Raw genomic sequence first — 12396 nt, forward strand, 5'->3', positions numbered from 1 at the left:
CATTAAATAGGGATTGCAAATGACAGATTAATACAGACAGTGATACAGAAGGAGAGGACCCTGCCCCAAAGAGCTTACAATCTAGTAGATTATTATTAATAAAAATAATAATAATTATAATAATACTAATAATATTATATAATAATTAGCACTGTGGGTGGCAGTTAATCTGCCACTAATTTTAGAGGCAATACTGGAATTGTTGACAGCCGAAGACAATGATGAAGGCTGCATTGCTGAAATAGTGGATGGGTAGCATGGTGGCTAAGCGGTAGCACTCTTACCTTTGCAGCGATAGGTCCTGGGTTCGAATCTTGGCCAGGGCACTATCTGCATGGAGTTTGCAAGTTCTGCGTGGGTTTCCACTGGGTACTCTGGTTTCCTCCCACATCCCAAAAGCATGCAGTAAGGTTAATAGGCTTCTCCTCAAAATTGACCTTAGACTGTATTAATGACATATGACCACAGTAGGGACATTAGATTGTGAGCTCCTTTGAGGGACTGTTAGTGACATGAGTATCAACTTTGTACAGTGCTGTGTAATATGATAGTGCTATGTAAATACTGTGTAATAATAATAAAGAGGATGGTAGAAGATACAGGTAGCCAAAGAGGTAAATGTATGAGCTCTTCTCTGTCCATAGACTTTTGGATTGATTATTTATTGTACAGTGCTACGTAACATGTTGGCGCTATATAAATCCTGTTTATTATTATTATTAATAATATTAATACATAAAATGACTGACAGGGTCTCTTTTAAGGGATGCACCCAGCTGCAGACAGGTGCTAAACAACCCTCTGTAGCATCTGCTTCAATTTAACCACCATCACCATCCTAGCAAAGGTCAGGAGTGATGCATCAGACAGACCACTGATAACTGTTTTCTCTACACAATAAATTTCCTCCACCTCTGTAGCCTCGTCTGCCCACACACAGTCGCCAAAATTCAGCTTCCCCGTCGGACACCTGCGCTGCTACCTTTCAAAGGACAAGCAAATGACTGTACTTTGTGTTTTATTTCCAGCAGTGTCCACTAAATGCTTTTTACGCCATGTACCTTCTGAGTCATTCAGCTAGCCGAGCAAAGGATTGTTAAATCTGGAACAGCATGACTTAGAATTTAATTTGCCCATTGATATGGTGATGAGATATTTTAGTATGATTTACAGACTGCCCAGAACAGTATGAAAACCCTAAAATTATTTTTGTATACGTAGATGCCATTTCAAAAATAATCAAGCGGAAGTTAAGGCCGGGTTCACTTCTACGCAGCAATGGTAGCGCAGCTGCACAGATGTGTGTTGGGCTGCTGTGTGGTGAAGTATGGCAGCTTATTCATTTAAAGGGGCACCTATGGCATTGCAGCACATGGATATAAGAACATGGACTTCTGTTTACATACTTGCAAAGCACTTGACCCTGGAATCTTGGATATTCCCAACATTAACCCCCTCGCCTTCATTGGTCACAAGAGGCCATTTTATTAAATGCATCAATTTTAGGATAAACCTTTTAAGTTTATAAACATAACATAACACCCTGTATGTAGTTCAGTAAAGTGCATTTTATATTCCCTCTGTTTGTTTGACCAACCTTATCTTGCCTTTACACCAACATTAGTGCAAAACTACTATCACAATTACACAACATTTTACAGGTATGTTACTGAGCAGTACTACCACCATACAACTCACTGCAGATCCCCAAAGACATTGCCCAGATCTCCCTCTCATCTGCAGCTGCTGCACCTGTTCCATGTTTCTAACCACACAACCCCACCACAGGTACAAAAACCTATCGCTGCTGCTGTCCAATATCACAACCTTTTGACCTTCAAACACTTAAGGAGACCCCATATCAGACCCCAGAGCCCATACCATAATGCCCCCCTCCACCACCATATACCTTACTGCAAAGGACCACCTCTGAGGACCTTCCAGTTAGGGAAGTTCACCCCTTGCTGACCTCAAACTGACCTCCTACCCTGCTGTTCCCATATAAAACCTTGTAATCCCACCTTCTTCTTTCACCATTCCACTTAAAGCGTACCTAAACTCTAGAACTTTTGTTTGTTAGGGTTTCTTTTTTAAGTGCAACACCCTTTTTTTAAAAAAAAAGAAAGGGTGCAGCACTGCCCCTTAATTCTCGATTGCCAGGCGATCAAAAATGAATGGGAACGCAGAGCAACCCAGGATATCTCGGGGCATGTGCAGAAGAAACCCTTTCATCAATAGGAAAAAAATTGCTGATCTCACGCATGCGCAGTAAGATCGGCAAGTTTTTCCCCAATCTACGTCACCCAATCAGGGCAGGAAGAAGAACAAGGAAGAAGAGAGTTGTTGGTGTTCCATTTGGGTGGCTTTACCAATATGGGCAACAATGATATCTAACTGGCTCCTAATGCTGTCGAAGGATTGCATTGTGCAAACTACAATTACCAGCCAATATGCTGCAGCCAAAACCCCTCAACAGCTACTTATTGACAATGACCCCCATTTATTACCTATGATGGGGTATTGCTTCTGTAGCTATAATACAAGCTTCACCAACATTTCAGGACCAATTTAAAGCCTATTGCACCCTCAAACAACACACCAAAAATCCTGATTTCTCCTCCAACATTGACTCCAATACATTTTTCAAAAGTGGCCAAATTTTGCCAAAACCTCCCAGTTTTCTCTGAAGTCTTAGGGAGATAAGAATATCTTACATGCTTTATTATTTCCATTAGTATGCAGGAAGGATCACAAATTATATCATTTTATTAATGAAGGCTTTTTGAGTGCTATTTATTTAGAGCTTGTATGACTCACCGCCACTTATTATATGTCAGCGTGATTCAGAATTGAGAAAGGTCGGAGTTGCTGTTTATTATCTGCAGATAATTCACACCTTTGAAGCGGAAGATTAATCTGCCTGAATTTTGTACTCCCTGCTTCCCCCCTCCTCCCCCATCAACATGCTAATTTACAAATTAAAATAAAAACAGTTTCCATAACATACTTTTTTCTAGAGTGTTTCTGTGGTTTGTTTACAAGTATCTGGTGATCAGGGATGGCAATCATGGTTTTCCCAAAACCAGATGCTATTGTAATGCCCACAAATGTTGCTGAGCCTCCATGATTGAAAGAACTGAAATGCAGTGAATGAAAGCGGATGGGCCAGGGATGGTTAGGCTGGCCTGGGAGGAGCTTGATGATACTGGATGCCCACCACTCAGAAAATTAGGCGGGATCAGTCGGAATTGCTGCAGTTTCTAATGTGCATTAGGAGAATCTTACAGTTTTCAGATAAATCAGAACAATGTCAGTCCAAGAAAGGAGCCGTGCAAAACAGGAGGGCAGATTTAATGAAGGAGGGGTGATTTCAATTATTACTGCCAAAATGTTACACAGCGTAGTCATCTTGACTTTTTACGTCATGAAGTTTCCAGTCAAATATTTGAAAGAAATAGTGGATTAGCAATATGAGTAACATAGCAGAAAAACAAGTCTTAAAAGGCAGCTAATATTTTATCCCAAATAATTAAACTGAACTCAGCATTCTTCATGTACATGCAGATAATGTGTCAGTGTAACCCCTCTAGGTATGTATTACCTTTCATAGCTAAAACAATACTCACACTGACTTCATCGCCTTTTTTTTTGTTCATTCATCACCTAGAGCAATCATCATCATCTGTCCTGGGCTGAGATGCTGAGTAAGTGATCAATCATGGAAACATTAGTATTGTATCTAGTCAAGATTCCATTATGCAGACCTAAAGTCAATGGCATGGCTTGACATTGATCATAACAGGGTATTTCTCAGCTTTAAAAGGCTCTCTTAGTTACAAGTTTGTTATTTGGTGAAGTTGGTTATGTTTTTGGGTGGGAGGTCAAAGGAACAGGCATATAGCCAGGTATTATAATTACAACCTAGCCCTCGTACAGGGCAGGTATATAGTAGAAGTGCATTCATCCTTTTAGGATCAGAACTAAAAACATGCACAGAGATTCAAATCCCTCCACAGTTCTTGTCCCACTTACCCTTTTGCCCTGATAGAAAAATACTCTCCTAGCCGCTCTCTTCGCTCCTCCAATGACCTACTAATGACTTCCTCACTCATAACCCCATCACACGCATGGCTCCAAGACTTTTCTAGAGCTGTCCCAACTCTCTGGAATGGTCTTCCTCGTCCTTTTCAGCTTGCTACTACTTTCTGCACATTTAAAAGAGCAATCAAAACCCAACGCTTCAACCTCACCTACCCGTCTTCTTCTATCTCCTAAACCCTCACTACTTCCCACCACTACATATCCCCCTCCTATTGTGTGCTACTTCCCCCACCTTCTAGATTGTAAGCTCCTAGGGGCAGGGTCCTCTCCTCCTTCTGTGTCACTGTCTGTATCTGTCTGTCATTTGCAACCCCTATTTATTGTACAGCGCTGTGTAATATGTTGGAGATATATAAATACTGTTTAATAATAATAATAATATTAATATATGGTGCCAGTCATGCATTGCTGCTGCAATAGGTTGGTGCACTTTTAAGACTTCCTGGCCAATGTGCTTTTTTGGAATTTTTTTTATAGATGTCATTATTTTACGGCTGCTACTTAAAATTAAGCACCAGCAGCCAGAATAGATGCTATCCACTGGTTACAATGCACATGTGGCATATGAGTGTGCCAAGCTTAAGAACAACAGTTTCAGTTATTTCATGCACTTTACATGGTTAGGGGTCTATATTCAACATATAATCTGAAAGACCAGTAAAAATGACAAAAAAGGCAGCTTAGGCTGCAATACTCAAGTGGTGCCAACTCACCCTCCCACAGTATACTCTATGGAGATGATACGATGGGTGGAATTCCAACAGTTCCCAGCCCCTTTAAAGTCTCTAATCAGTTTCCCCTCTGGCCCTTTTTCTCTCTTGACAGTGACCATGGCTCGAGTGTTTGGTGTAAGGTATAAACCTGACTGCCCACAGCTCCACAAGGGATGGGGCAGTGGTCAGCAAACAGGAAGATGCCTGCGGGTAAGAACACTAAGCAGGTAGCAAGATGGACAGGGCCCACAACCACTCAGGAGCTGGAGCAATGGTCAAGTAGCAGGAGGATGCCAGCAAAGAGGAATGCCCAGAAAGTAATGGGAAGGACGGGGCCCATAACTCCTCAGGGTTTGGGACAGTGATCAGGAAGTAGAGGGGGCAGCAGGTAAGAATGCTCAGCAGGTAGAGGGAAGGACAGGGCCACAACTCCTCAGGGGTTGGCGCAGTGGTCAGGAAGCAAGAGGATGCTAGCAGGTGAGTACACCCAGCAGGTAGTTGGAAGGACAGGGTCCAGGAATTGGTACTAGCATGGCACAATGAAGGCCAGATAGTGGTCACTGTGACAGGTTGCAGTAATGCCTATGTGCCCTCATACAGCTCTATGTAGTTGCAGGACCTAACTTGCACCAAATCTCTGTCAGGATTGTCACTGCAACACCTCTGTGGCCTTCCCTGTGCTAGTATTAGTCCTAATCAGGGGTGCACACAGCCAAAAGTGGACCCTGATGCAGAACTGACTTGGCCCCCAACTACACTTTTATAATTGGCTGCTATAGGGGCCCCTGGTTGGCTGAGAAGGTCCTGGGCCCTCGTGCAGTGGCACAATGTGCACCTTTCTATGTCAGCCCCTGGTCCTGAGTCCTTGCTACTTGTGCCCTAAACTGTGGTGTGCTAATTCCTAAAAGTCCTGCCACAGCCAGCAAAGCTTCATAGAGTTCATTCTGCAGAGTTCTTTCTCCCAATGGAGATGAGAGAACTCAATGACTGGAAGAGAGATGGCCACATGACCTCCAATCACATAGCACGCTCTGCTCAATTGTTAGTAAAAAAAAACTCAATGGGGCCCCAGATATTTTGTGTGCACATCCAATGTCCCAAAGGTTGGCTTATCTCAAAGCACATTTGCAGAGCACAAAGCTTAATAAATGTGTTTTCCCCTTAGTGACAGGTTCTCCTAACGTCCAAGCCGTTATCCATTTTTGGGTATTTTAGGATTCTATTTTTAGAGCTTTTTCACTTGTTAGTCATAATGTTCTTGTCTAAGTCCCCTGCATTAAACATTTTGTAGTAAGAATAGAATGAGATTGCTATATTTAGCAGTGTGTTTGTCAAACTTGTATAATAACGCGGCTACAGCTGCCATTTATTGCCCTTTTTTTAAAACCCATTTCAAAGGGGGGGCAAAAACTATTCCAGACGCTCGCTGTATGTAAATGAACGGCTTTCACGCGTTGTGTGTGCCTGGTAGTATTTTATCCTGTCTAGTCGTGTTTTTTATGAGTTTATAGGTGGTCTGAGTGCGTTTAACCAGAAACATATTGTGAATGTGATGGCGGTGCATATTTGAAGTTGTGCTTGTAGTGATATAATGTAACATGTACTTTACATTTTTAAAGTCAATGAAAGGGAATGTGACAAAGTTAACACTGATTTATCCTATTTAGCATCTGCCCAATCCAAAGAGAAGCTGTGCTGCCATCCACATGTGTTAACCCTAGCTAGCCCTGCCTGCCAGCACTTACCTAACCCTAGCCTGGCTTTGGTACATATATCTATGAACTTGCAGCCAGGGTTAGTTGGTGTTAACACATGTCGTAATTTAAAAATTATGTGAAAGCCCAAAAGTCATTTGTTCCAGCCTTGTACAAATCATAGTTGCAGAGCCTTATATGTAAGTAGCATGTACAAGGAAAGGAGTAGACAGAATGGCTCTTTGTGGCAACTTCAATACAGGGGTCAGCAACCCTTGGCTCTTCAGCCTTCTTGTTGTGGCTCCCTTCGGCCTTGACAAAAGAAAAAAAAGAATAACGGTTATTTACCGCGGCCAGCGGAAGTAAGGGGACACTCCCTATCCTCTGTATGCATTGCGGAGGAGAGGGATTTCCCTCCCGGGGCGTCCCTGGTGGGGGGCGGAGCCATCAGCATGGGATTGTAAGCTCTTCGGGGCAGGGTTCTCTCCTCCCGCATCACTGTCTGTATTAGTCTGTCATTTGCAATCCCTATTTAATGTACAGCACTGCGTAATATGTTGGCGCTATATAAATCCTGTTTATTAATAATAATAATAATAATAATAATAATTCAAGAGAGTTTCTCGCTGATAGGAGTCCCGTGTCCCAGGTGTTCCCAGGTGCTTACCCGGAAACAAACATCAAGGCCTAGATGCATGGGACTAGATGCATTTAAGGGCAGCTGCTCATTGAGTGAAGATGCAGGGCTCTTAAACTAACAGAGAGCCAGGAGCTCATGATGGGAACAAACATTTTAAAAGAAAGTTTTCAACATCATAATGCATTCATTGATTTTTTTGAATGTCTTTAGGTATTGAGGTGTTTGATCATGCACTCCAATTTAATTACCTATCATCTGATTTTGATTATACATCCTCAATAATTTAATTACATTTTTTTTTAATTTGCCATTATGGATTTTTCAGTTATATATCAACTAATCATATATTAATCATCTGATAAATTATGCATTGATCTTGGAATAATGAATAATGATAAACATACATTTGAATAAATAAGTATATTATAATATGAATGGGATTAATTTGATCGTGATCACAGTGAATTTAATTAAGATAATTGATAATAAAATAAGATCGCACTTATATAAAGAAGCACTTATGTAAAGCTCCACATTATTCTTGCATTCAATCAAAACTATTGTTTTATTCCTTTAAATGCTTTCCAAATTTGGAAAACATTTAAAGATTTGTTATATTGTCTACTTTGTCTACAAAAAGGCCTGCATAGTTCAGTGTTTAATTTATTTCAAAGTAGGCCTACACATGCACACTGCACTTCTGTTTGTTGTATTCTGTTGTTGTAACAGGTAAATATAAAAAAAGATAAAACCTTTAAAAATTTATAAGCTGCGTTATGTTTTGCGGCTCCAGACTATTTTTCTTTAGTGGAAGAGGGGGCAAAATGGCTCCTTTGATAGTAAAGGTTGCCGACCCCTGGCTTAAAGAATGAATGTATTTAACATTTTAAGCTATACAAAGCTCAACTGGGTTGTAAATAGATACATTTCTATCGCATAATATTGAAAGCATACAATCTTATCTCAAAATAAGCATAAAACACAAGGTTGTCTCCGCCTCCCGACGCGTTTCGCCAAATGGTAGACATTCAATAACTTCTGGAGCAAGCTGTGCTTTGATATACAAAAAGAAACAACTGCAGAGCTTGTCTTGGTCTTTAAAAAGTTACAAGAGGCTGCAGAACAGCAAAAGATTTCTTCTGCAAGTCATGCAAACCGTCCCCCTCTCCCCATCAAGCCTCTGTCCTGCACACGCGCAGGCAGGGAAGCCCTGTTCATATCCAGAAGTCATCCGTATGTCGGGTGTCCTAACTTGGGGACTACCTGTACTAGCACTTAGAAGTTGGTACAAAGAAAAGGTGGTTACTTAAAAAAAAACATGTAAATGTGGTTCATAAGTCTCTGTACCCAACGCGTTTCACCATATTGGCTTCCTCAGGGGAACTTGAGACAGATAAACTGGAATGGTATGCGAGTCCGGCATTGGAATCTTTTCTCATTGTATCTGCAACATTGTGATCTCATTTGCCAAGACCGATACAGCTACTGCTTTAGCGCTTCATACAGGATCTTGAAACAAGCTTTAAAGAACCTTTCAACACCAATACAATCTTAATGGCAGAGTTGGCCTTCCCTGTCATAGTCACAACTGCTTTTATCGTCTGCTGTACAGACAAGAACAGGAAGTAGGGAAAAGTCTTTTCACCGCATGCCTTTACCACCCACAGCTGTGGTGGACAAGCAATTGCAAAATAAAAAATGGATCATGGACCCTAAGAGATTATCTAGCAATGGTTTGGATAAAAATGGGACTGGGCAAAAATGAAGGGGGTCACACAGCATTCCAGCTCCCTGAACCCCAGCAAAAATTTGATCTATATTAGAGAACCGTTAGGCCCATGAATGAGTTAGTATGAACGCCCCATCCTCCATCTCCTTCCAGCCCAACTCCAACCCATCCGGTATTATCTATCATTTCATATCATTTATGCATGCTATGCTAATCCCCCTTTCCAGATGTGCCCATTCCCGACCAGTCCAGAAGACTCCAAACTGGAGATTTGACATGGCTTGGGTAAATAGGGCACTAAAAGGAACATGTCCCACAGGAAAAAAATAAATAAAATGTATCCCCTCCTAATTAAAAATGTGGTTTCCCAACAAGACTTATATTCTTCTATTTACAAAACAACTACATGCTTTTTAACTTAGGGCTTGTTCCCCCCTGGTGATCCCAACCTAATAATTTTAGCAACAATACAATGTTCAAATAATTTGTAGGGGTGACAATATAGTGGAAGTTGGCCTATTTTTGTTAATATTTATCCACACGCAAAAATCTTTGCATTAATAATTTATTCATTGTAACCTCATGCAAACTGATATGAAATATCAACATGTTTATCACCTTTCTTAGGTATCTTCTATAAACTATAAAGCAACCCCTATGTAACAGGAATGAGGGAAAAGTGTTAATAGTTTTAATCAGGAGAGCAGCTTAGAGTAACAGCTCTATTGATAGAGTTGGGTTAGGAGCATTGTCCCCCTAGGACAAGTGTGTAATTAGCAAAATCACCAGGTGCAATAAAGAGAAAAGCCCCAAACTAGGCAACCAATGCATCCATTTTTAAGGACAGGTAAGCTTCAATATACATTTTTGATTTAAGTTTTACAAAGATGCTCTGCTGCCACCTAGTGGACATAAGTGATATCCACTGTAGTTAAATGCCTTTTATATTTGTAACACTTGGGGGTTAAAATATATCATACTGTTCATGAAAAGATCCCTAAAAGGTATGTAAACCCTAACAATTAAATTTATATCATTTGATCTTTTTGGTCTGTTGAATATGCAAAGAAAGTGTTTTGTAATAACAATTTGATAAGTGTAAACAAATCCTATTGATCCTGACAAAAGTTTTTTAAGCTTAAAGCTTCATGTGCTCTTTTTTTTTTTTTTTTTTTTTTTTATCAGTTATATAGTTTCTTATATAGTTCTGAGGACAACAGAACCCCTCCCCTCTATATTATACAAAGAACAGAAGGGGATATTTCTGTATTACTGGCCCTTTCCTGATGCATTAATATAACAGAACATGAATTATGGTATTGATTGAATTATTAGTTTACAAATTTTAATTGAATTAGAGGGTTAAAGGTGGAAACACCTACAGCCTACACCTTTTAGTACTGATAAACTGCAAACTTTTTTTAGAATTAGATGCAATTTAATCCCCAAATTATTTGCATCAATTGATAGCTAACACAGTGCAATGTTCTATTACATAGTTAACAAAATAAAGGACGCTTTCAAAAAACAAGATTTACAGGTATAAAAGAAAAAAATGCATTTCTGTCTCTGCCACTGGGGGACGATCATGAGCTGTGAAATTGAATTATGATTAAAAAAAATTAAAACTTTAGGACTATATGAAACAATTCAACAAATTTGGTTTAATGTTATTTCTCGAAATTCTCTGTGTGTTGATCAAAGAGCAATGCATGACGCTGGTGTTTCTCTATTTTATATTTGCATAGCCTTGTAATGTTTGCTTGGCCCTGAACTCCTAACTGATGATGAGCCAAGATTTTTCAATACATCTATGAATGTAATCAGCTATGAGCAGAAGTTTCCAACTTAACTGATAAGGCGACCTTAGGTGCAGTCCCTGATATCCCTGAAAAGCTGCATATAATATTTAATATACATCTACATCTACTACAGCTATCAGACTGCAGACATGCTACAAAAGATGGTCAGAAACTGAAAACTACAGGAGATGGTCAGAGACTGCAAACATGCTAAAAGAGACAGTCAGAGGCTTCACACCTACTACAGGAGATGGTCAGAGACTGCAGACATGCTAAAGACGACAGTTAGTAACTGCAGACAGTCTACAAGAGATGGTCAGAGACTGCAGTGAAACTACAGGAGACTTTAAGATACTGCAGACATGCTACAAAATATGGTCAGAGACTGCAAACTACATGAGATGGTCAAATACTGAAGACATGCTAAACGAGACAGAGACTAAAGAGAGACTACAAGAGATGGTCAGAAACTTAAGACATGCTAAATGAGACAGTCAGGGACTGCAGGCATACTACAGGAGACAGTCAGGGACTGTAAAGACTTTATAGGAGATGGACATAGATTGAAGACATACTACAGGAGCCAGATACTGCAGACATACTACAAGGAATTGTCCTAGAGTGCAGATATATTACAGGAGATGGCCAGAGACTGCAGACAGACTACAAGAGATAGTCAGAGACTGCAGACATAGTACAGGAGAAGGTCAGAGACTGCAGACATATTACAGGAGATGTTCAGAGTCTGCAGATATATTACAGGAGATGTTCAGAGTCTGCAGACATTGTACAGGAGATGGCCACAGACTGCAGACATTGTACAAGAGATGGTTAGAGACTGAAGATTTACTACAGGACACAGTCAAATACTGCAGACACACTAAAGAATTTAGTTAGAGACTGCAGGCAAACTACAGGAAATGGTCAGGGACTTCGGAGATATTACAGGAGATGGCCAGAAACTGCAGGCAAACTACAAGAGATGGTTAGAGACTGAAGACATGCTGAAGGAGACAGTCAGAAACTGCAGACATCCTATAGGAGATAGAGACAGCAGACATATTATAGGAGATGGCTAGGGACTCCAAGCAAACTACAAGAGATAGTTAGAGACTGTAGACATGCTGAAGAAGACAGTCAGAGACTGCAGGTATACTACAGGGGACAGTATAGCAGACATACTAAAAGTAGGACTCTGATGTGAAGGGGGGGGGGGGGGGACCTGATGTGAAGAACTCTAGTGTGTTCAGGTATGTATATATTATTGGGCACATTTATAAGGAAATGGTGATCTTAATAATTATGGACTTTGGGGATCTGATGGCTGCTAAACTTTGTCCTGCACTCCTCTTTCCAGCATGACCTGGAATAACTGCTCACAGACCAGACAGGGTATTCCTGTGGCTACTGCAGATCAGACTGATTTCCAATTTATTAATATGGTAAGTTGCACTGTAGTACCAAAACATAATGTACATTAAAGTACAATTAAACTTCTGCAGAGCCCCTGATCCCTCTGGAACTTTCCTAGACTGGGTCCCACGCCATCCTGGAATTCTTCTTCGTCCAGGCACAGAGGAAGTGCCGGGTGCTGCCATCTTCTTCCTTCCTACATCAACCCAATCCCCTATTACGCAGGCAGAAAATCAGGTGATGTAGCCTGCTGTAAATGAGAAAAAAAAAGAAAGTGCCGACACAGCCCATGCATGAAATCAGC

The 12396-nt window shown here is 40.6% G+C and overlaps 1 protein-coding gene across 1 annotated transcript in view; it reads left to right on the forward strand.

The window, feature by feature from the left end:
• Positions 1-12102: 12102 nt before the first annotated feature.
• DHCR7 (7-dehydrocholesterol reductase) overlaps positions 12103-12396 on the forward strand; it is a 23664-nt gene continuing 23370 nt past the window's right edge. Inside the window, exon 1 of the mRNA XM_072422303.1 lies at positions 12103-12121. The gene's annotated coding sequence lies outside the window, so the exon portion shown is untranslated. The remainder of the gene's footprint in view (positions 12122-12396) is intronic.

The sequence above is a fragment of the Pyxicephalus adspersus genome, chromosome 9 (assembly GCF_032062135.1).
Source record: "Pyxicephalus adspersus chromosome 9, UCB_Pads_2.0, whole genome shotgun sequence".
Taxonomy (NCBI): Eukaryota; Metazoa; Chordata; class Amphibia; order Anura; family Pyxicephalidae; genus Pyxicephalus; species Pyxicephalus adspersus.